The following is an 8,016-nucleotide window of genomic DNA, read 5'->3' as shown; positions in this document are numbered from 1 at the left end:
CACAGCGCTTGCGGTCCGTGTAGAATTGACGCGTTGTTACATTTTTGGAGATTTACGTCAGGGTACATCGTAGGCTACGCGTGCAACACACAGCCTACGGCGTAGCTACGGCGTACACTTGACGCAGAAGTATAAATTGGGCTTTAATCCCCCCTTTGCAGCTATAGCTTCCACTCTTCAGGGAAGGCTTTCCACATGTTTTGGAGCGTTTCTGTGAGGTCAGGCATTGATGTTGGAAGAGAAGGCCTGGCTCGCAATCTCCATTCCAGTTCATCCCAAAGGTGTTCGATGGGCTTGAGTTTAGTTGCTGCTGTTCCTAAAAATTTCCACATTCCAATAATACCACTTAGAGTTGACCATGACATATCTAGCAGGAATGAAATTCCACATAGCCTACTGACTTATTGCAAAGGTGGCATCCTATCACAGTACCACACTTATGCTGCATTCAGGCCATGTCGTAATTGTTGTAAAATTCGGAGCTGTTCACATCCTTAAGTGTTTCTGTGGCACCACTATCAAAGCCTAAATGAATCAGCAGTGGAATCAGGTGGTACAACAGTCATGTGGTAGGAGGTACAAGTAGGAGCTCTCAGACCATTCCCATCTTACAAGCTGTAATTATAAGCTCTAAAAGGACGTGAACACTTTTTACAAGTTGAAATCACGTAATTGCAGTAATTACGACATGAACCTTTATATTCACTAAGCTCTTCAGAAGTTTTGGGACGCCTGCCGTTACATACACATGAACTTTAATGACATCCCATTCTTAATCCATAGGGTTTAATATGGAGTTGGCCCACCTTTTGCAGCTATAACAGCTTCAACTCTTCTGGGAAGGCTTTCCACAAGGTTAAGGAGTGTGTTTATGGGATGTTTTGACCATTCGTCTAGAAGCGCATTTGTGAGGTCAAGCACTGATGTATAGTGAGAAGGCCTGGCTCACAAGTCTCTAATTCATCCCAAAGGTGTTCTATCAGGTTGAGGTCAGGACTCTGTGCAGGCCAGTCAAGTTCCTCCACACCAAACTCACTCATTCATGTCTTTACGAACCTTTACTTGTGCACTGGTGCACAGTCATGTTGGAACAGTTTGGTGCCATCCCCAAACTGTTTACCACAAAGTTGGGAGCATGTAATTCTCCAAAATGAGTTCCTTTCACTGGAACTAAGGGATCCAAGCCCAACCTCTGAAAAACAACCTCACACCATAATTCCCCCTCCACCAAACTTGGCACAGTGCAGTCAGGCAAGTACTGTTCTCCTGGCAATCGCCAAACCCAGACATATTAAGAATGAGATGTTATAGTATGTATTGTATATATATATACTGTATAAATGTGTGTGTGTGTGCATCATAAATGATGATATTGCATGATAAAAACACCTTGATGGACTGAACAAAGGAAATGTACCAGAAAAGATTTCTATGTAAAAGAAGGCGGAGCCTCAGAGCCACACCTACTTATGTAATCACGGACCAATGGTAGTATACCAGGCAGACCAAGGTGCTTACCAGCTTGAACCTTTCTAGAAAATTTGCTTTGGCTGTTTTGAACTCCGGAAATGAACTCCAAACGAATTCCATTTTGGCCTGATTTTGTTCTAAATGACATCACACCACTGCTGCATCCCAATTCAGAGGCTGCATCCTTCGAAGGGCGCATTAGATTGCCGATTGCTTCACTGTGGCTGGGCAATTTGAAGGCCCCTCCAAATGAGGCTTCCAAATGTGGCCTTTGTTTTCCGTAAAATGAAGGATACATTAGATGGATCCTTCATGGCCTTACCTCCCTCAGAATTTATTGCGTGCCAGTAATGATAGGATTTTATCTGTAATATGGTACAAATGTAATAATTAAAAAAACTCTAAAGTGGTTCAAATGTTGACTAAGATTACATATAGTTATACTATTTATTATATACAGAAATGGACCATGGTGAACGTATTTAGACAGTTTGTGATCTCTGTTTTGTTTTCAGACAGACTTTCAGACTTTCAAAAAAGTCTAGTACAAACGTTACTGTCGCTCATGAACGGCAGCTGTCACAGTTGCTAGGGAACAAGAACAGTCCTCCGTAATGGGACTGTCCCATTTAACAACACTCTGTCCGACCTTCACGGCCTTCAAAGGTATGGCCTTTGAAGTCAGAGTCCTTCGATAGATGCAGCCTTTGAATTGGGACACAGCCCAGTTCGTTCTTCGCTTTCGCTTGAAGTATATCAGGGCTTTTTGTTTGCGTGTTTTTAAGCAAGATTGATTGTAAGTCAAGATAAGGAGGTGCCCAAAGATGCATGGGTGTCTTTTCTTTGCAGTTTCACAACGCTGACCCCCCTTGCCGCCCATGTTTCTAAAACCAGACGATGACACCGTTTACAGCCCTTTGTTGTTGTTTTTCCCGTTGCTTCTTTCTTTTGTTGATCCCTCTCTCTTGCTCTCTCTGGAGAGACTTTGGTACTGGAGATTAGAGAAGGGTGCTGCCTAGCAACTAGAATCAAAATGGAAGAGCCCTCCGTGTCTAAACGCCTGACCTAGATAACACAGCGCCTGTGATCACACTTTGTGACAACCTCCGATGAAAGGCCTCGACGAGCGCCCGTCACTTTGTCACCCCGACAAACACTTGCCGTCACTATGTGCTCACGTCACTTTGAAGAGAGGAGGAGGAAAAAGTTACCTCGGATCAATCGAACACAGTCACTATGACTCTGTACTCCTGAGGGCAACATGTAAAATGCGGAGAAGTCGACAAACAATATCTCATGCTGATATTAAAATGAAGCTGGCTGTTAAATACTAAAATAGAACAAGCGTTCTTTTCAGGGACTAGGAGAAGGGAAGACGTAAAGATGAGTACTTGAGTATGCTGCAAATCTCTTGACAACCGCTGGCATCTCTTCTGCTATTTATTGCAGCCTCTCAAAGGCATGATGAAACAGACTGGAAATTTGCACTAAGCTTTATGTTCTGTTTAATACCATTTTTCACAGTGACTGAGGAGAGGAAAGGCTGATTTTTTAAGACCTAAATCTCTGATTTAGTGAGTTTCGCATGTCTGGAGATCATGCAAATCATGACCCATTAGCTTTCATATTTTTTCTATTCCTTCCTTTGAATGACACAAACTATTTATTATCATGGACTGTAAGGCAAAAAATATGCTCAATGTCAGTATGCAATTACAGATGCGAATGCATAGCAAGTGCCCCTTTTTACATTCTTAACACATTCCTTAGTTACTGTGGAGGTAACAAACCTCAGTACTCAAGGGGGCGATAGAGTTACCTTAAATGTCTGCACCATAAAACCAGATGTGTTATTCAGTTCAGTAGCTATAAACATGTCAACAGTCCAGTTAATGCTAAACCTTTCACATCATTTTTCTTCCATAATATGATGCCTCTGAATGAAACAGGATATGAGGATGAGAATGAGGAGAAAGACGATGGGGACTTGATTTTATCTATTGTGAACAGATTGAATTGTAAAAAGTGACAAGTCACTCACACAGAAAACTCGGGCTGCATCCGGTGTACAGACATCCGGGGACCCTCCTGATGATGAAAACGTCACCTTACGTCACCCGGACGGCCGAAGTATACTTTGGACTTAAACCCTCGCGGTCTTCCTACAAGCCCACACTTTCGTGACGTAACGCCGATTTGAGAAGAAGGGGGAAGAAATCTACTGCGGAGCTCACTTCAGTGCGGGCTCGGCTGAAGTGCGCATTGAGGGGTCATATCGACTCGCGAGCACCCTTCTGAAAACTAAAATTACAAATTGGACACCCTACGGTCTCATGGACTTTAAGAACATGCGCACATGGCAGCCTTTGTAAGTCACAAGACCAAAAGTGCATATGAAGTGTGCCAATTGGGACAGGGACATAGTTTGACCTCACAACCTTATAGGAATGCCCACCTGGAGGGCAAAACAAGGCAGTGTTTTGTACTTATGTAGTAAGACTGCGAAATTAAAAGACCAAATTCAGTTTCAATTCACCTTATTGATGATGCATAATATGCAAATTAACACAACAGAATATAAATGCAATGCACAGTTTCTCGTTAAACATTTTTCTATTGAAAACCATTACAAAAAAAACCTCAATTTAACCATTTAGCATGTTGCATTTATATTCTGGGCCTGATCTTTTAATATCACTGTTTTAGTACATTAAGGCACTTAGTGTTTTTCACGTTAAGCATTTTAAAATATGTGACAAGGGCCACATATGGGCCATAACTGGCCCAAGTCTCATAACCAGCCCTGAACTAGGTCAGAACTAATTTGAATATTGGTACCCACTCACAGCCTTAAGTAAACCATATCAACACCAGTCTTTAACCAGAAACCCCAAAACTGAGCACCACCTGAGCCCAATATGCAATTGCCAACACAGAATCTTAATATTTGGTTTTGTTATATTATACATTTCTCTTATTTGCCATTGTTCGTTTTGTGTAATAACGGCAATACTGTATGTAAACATAATCATGGCAATTAAGTACAAAATTGAAATGCCCATAAAATCTATAAAATTTCTAATGTTTTGCCCTCCAGGTCTCTCTGCCAGTCACGTGACTGAAAACTATGAATTGGTGATGTCAGCTAAAAAGGAATGTCATCTCAGAGGAACAGCAAGTTATTACATTTTGATGATAAGTTATTTCTTTGGAATATGAGTGGATGCTCCGGTTTCCCTCATAACCCAAAGACATGCAGGTCAGGTGAAATGGTGACACTAAATTGTCCATAGGTTCCCTGCCTTTAACCCAGGACACCAGCATCCCTGTGACCATACATAGGACAAGCAATTTGGAGAGCGGATTGATGGATAGATGGATGTGTGGATGAATTGTGGGCAGGAAGACAGTTTCCTCTATAGCGCCCCTTGTGGCATTTAGTTGAACACAGTATACTTGCGTTTCTCTGAATTGTGTTCTGTTTTGGGGCTTTAGTGAGTACATGGGGTCAAATCAAGTGTGCCTGTGCTGTCTCCAAGCTATACAGTATGAAATCAAGCTGTGGCCAAGTGCAGGTTTAGTGGGTTTGCAGCGGCTTAATAAACCCATGTCAGTGTTAATCTGAGAGCAAGATGAGTTCAGAACTTTATATTTGATTTCAAAACAGAAGCATTGAACATTTGAAAATGCACAAAGACAGAACCAATGAGGTCGAAGGGTTATAGTCTGTAAAATTCAATGTGCTCCTGAAGTTTCTTTACTGTGGTTATTTTTTTAAACATATTTGGGGGTCTTTCGTTAACATAAACTCTGTCAAAGTCTGCACTGTTTCAGTATTTTGGAATCTGGGTAGACTTCATGTTATTCTGAGGATCTCAATGTTTGTTTAAAAAATATTTTTCGGATATTTCATACATATTTTCCTCATCGTAAGGAGACCTTTTTTAAACCTGAACTTTGGCTGTTACACCTTTGGCAGCTTCAGAGATTAACAGTCAGAAGCTTATGTTTTGTTTGGGTGTACATTATGGTTTTTACTATGTACATATGTGCATGTGTGCGTGTGTGTGTGTATGTGTGTGTGTGTGTGTGTGTTGTGTGTGTGTGTGAAAGCACTGGCAATGACACACAAAACCTGAAATGCAAGTGTGTCCATCCATCCATCCATCTTCTTCCGCTTTATCCAGGGCCGGGTCGCGGGGGCAGCAGTCTAAGCAGAGATGCCCAGACTTCCCTCTCCCTAGACACTTCCTCTAGCTCTTCCGGGGGTACACCGAGGCGTTCCCAGGCCAGCCGGAAGTCATAGTCCCTCCAGCGTGTCCTAGGTCTTCCCCGGGGCCTCCTCCCGGTTGGACATGCCCGAAACACCTTCCCGGGAAGGCGTTCAGGAGGCATCCGGAACAGATGCCTGAGCCACCTCAGCTGACCCCTCTCGATGTGGAGGAGCAGCGGCTCTACTCCGAGTTCCTCCAGAGTGACTGAGCTCCTCACCCTATCTCTAAGGGAGCGCCCAGCCACCCTGCGGAGAAAACTCATTTCGGCCGCCTGTATCCGGGATCTTGTCCTTTCGGTCATGACCCAAAGCTCATGACCATAGGTGAGAGTAGGAACGTAGATTGACCGGTAAATCGAGAGCTTCGCCTTACGGCTTAGCTCTTTCTTCACCACAACAGACCGGTACATCGACCGCATTACTGCAGAAGCTGCACCGATCCGTCTGTCAATCTCCCGTTCCATCCTCCCCTCACTCGTGAACAAGACCCCTAGATACTTGAACTCCTCCACTTGAGGAAGGAACTCTCCACCAACCTGAAGAGGGCAAACCACCCTTTTCCGACTGAGGACCATGGCCTCGGATTTGGAGGTGCTGATCCTCATCCCAGCCGCTTCACACTCGGCTGCAAACCGTCCCAGTGCACGCTGAAGGTCCTGGCTCGAGGAAGCCAACACGACAACGTCATCCGCAAAGAGCAGAGACGAAACCGCGTGGTCCCCAAACCTGACACCCTCCGGCCCCTGGCTGCGCCTAGAAATTCTGTCCATAAAAATTATGAACAGAACCGGCGACAAAGGGCAGCCCTGACGGAGTCCAACATGCACCGGGAACAAGTCTGACTTACTGCCAGCAATGCGGACCAAACTCCTGCTTTGGTCGTACAGGGACCGGACAGCCCTTAGCAAAGGACCCCGGACCCCATACTCCCCGAGCACCCTCCACAGGATGCCGCGAGGGACACAGTCGAATGCCTTCTCCAAATCCACAAAACACATGGGGACTGGTTGGGCAAACTCCCATGAACCCTCCAGCACCCTGTAGAGGGTATAGAGCTGGTCCAGTGTTCCACGACCGGGACGAAATCCAGACGGTTCCTCCTGAATCCGAGGTTCTACTATCGGCCGTATTCTCCTCTCCAGTACCCTGGCATAGACTTTCCCGGGGAGGCTGAGAAGTGTGATCCCCCTGTAGTTGGAACACACCCTCCGGTCCTCCTTCTTAAAAAGAGGGACCACCACCCCGGTCTGCCATCCCAGAGGCACTGTCCCTGACCGCCACGCGATGCTGCAGAGGCGTGTCAGCCAAGACAGCCCCACAACATCCAAAGACTTGAGGTACTCAGGGCGGATCTCATCCACCCCCGGTGCCTTGCCACCGAGGAGTTTCTTGACCACCTCGGTGACTTCAGCTTAGGTGATGGACGAGTCGTCCTCTGAGCCCCCAGCCTCTGCTTCCTCAATGGAAGGCGTGATGGCGGGATTGAGGAGATCCTCGAAGTATTCCTTCCACCGTCCGATGACATCCCCAGTTGAGGTCAACAGCCGCCCATCGCCACTGTAAACAGCGTTGGTAGGGCACTGCTTCCCCCTCCTGAGGCGCCGGACGGTTTGCCAGAATCTCTTCGAGGCCAGCCGATAGTCCTTTTCCATGGCCTCACCGAACTCCTCCCAGGCCCGAGTTTTTGCCTCCACAACCACCCGGGCTGCAGTCCGCTTAGCCTGCCGGTACATGTCAGCTGCCTCAGGAGTCCCACAAGCCAACCAGGCCCGATAGTACTCCTTCTTCAGCTTGACGGCATCCCTTACTTCCGGTGTCCACCACCGGGTTCGGGGATTGCCGCCTCGACATGCACCGGAGACCTTACGGCCACAGCTCCAAGCGGCCGCAGCGACAATGGAGGTGGAGAACATGGTCCATTCAGACTCAATATCTCCAGTCTCCCTCGGGATCCGGTCGAAGTTCTGCCGGAGGTAGGAGTTGAAGATCTCTCTGACAGGAGACTCGGCCAAACGTTCCCAGCAGACCCTCACAGTACGTTTGGGTCTGCCGGGTCTGTCCAGCTTCCTCCCCCGCCATCGGATCCAACTCACCACCAGGTGGTGATCAGTTGACAGCTCCGCCCCTCTCTTCACCCGAGTGTCCAAGACATACGGCCGCAGGTCAGATGAAACGACCACGAAGTCGATCATTGACCTACGACCTAGAGTGTCCTGGTGCCATGTGCACTGATGGACACTCTTATACCTGAACATGGTGTTCATTATGGACAA

This window comes from Gobio gobio (genome assembly GCF_949357685.1).
Source record: "Gobio gobio genome assembly, chromosome: 9".
NCBI lineage: Eukaryota > Metazoa > Chordata > Actinopteri > Cypriniformes > Gobionidae > Gobio > Gobio gobio.
This window is presented reverse-complemented; position numbering follows the sequence as displayed.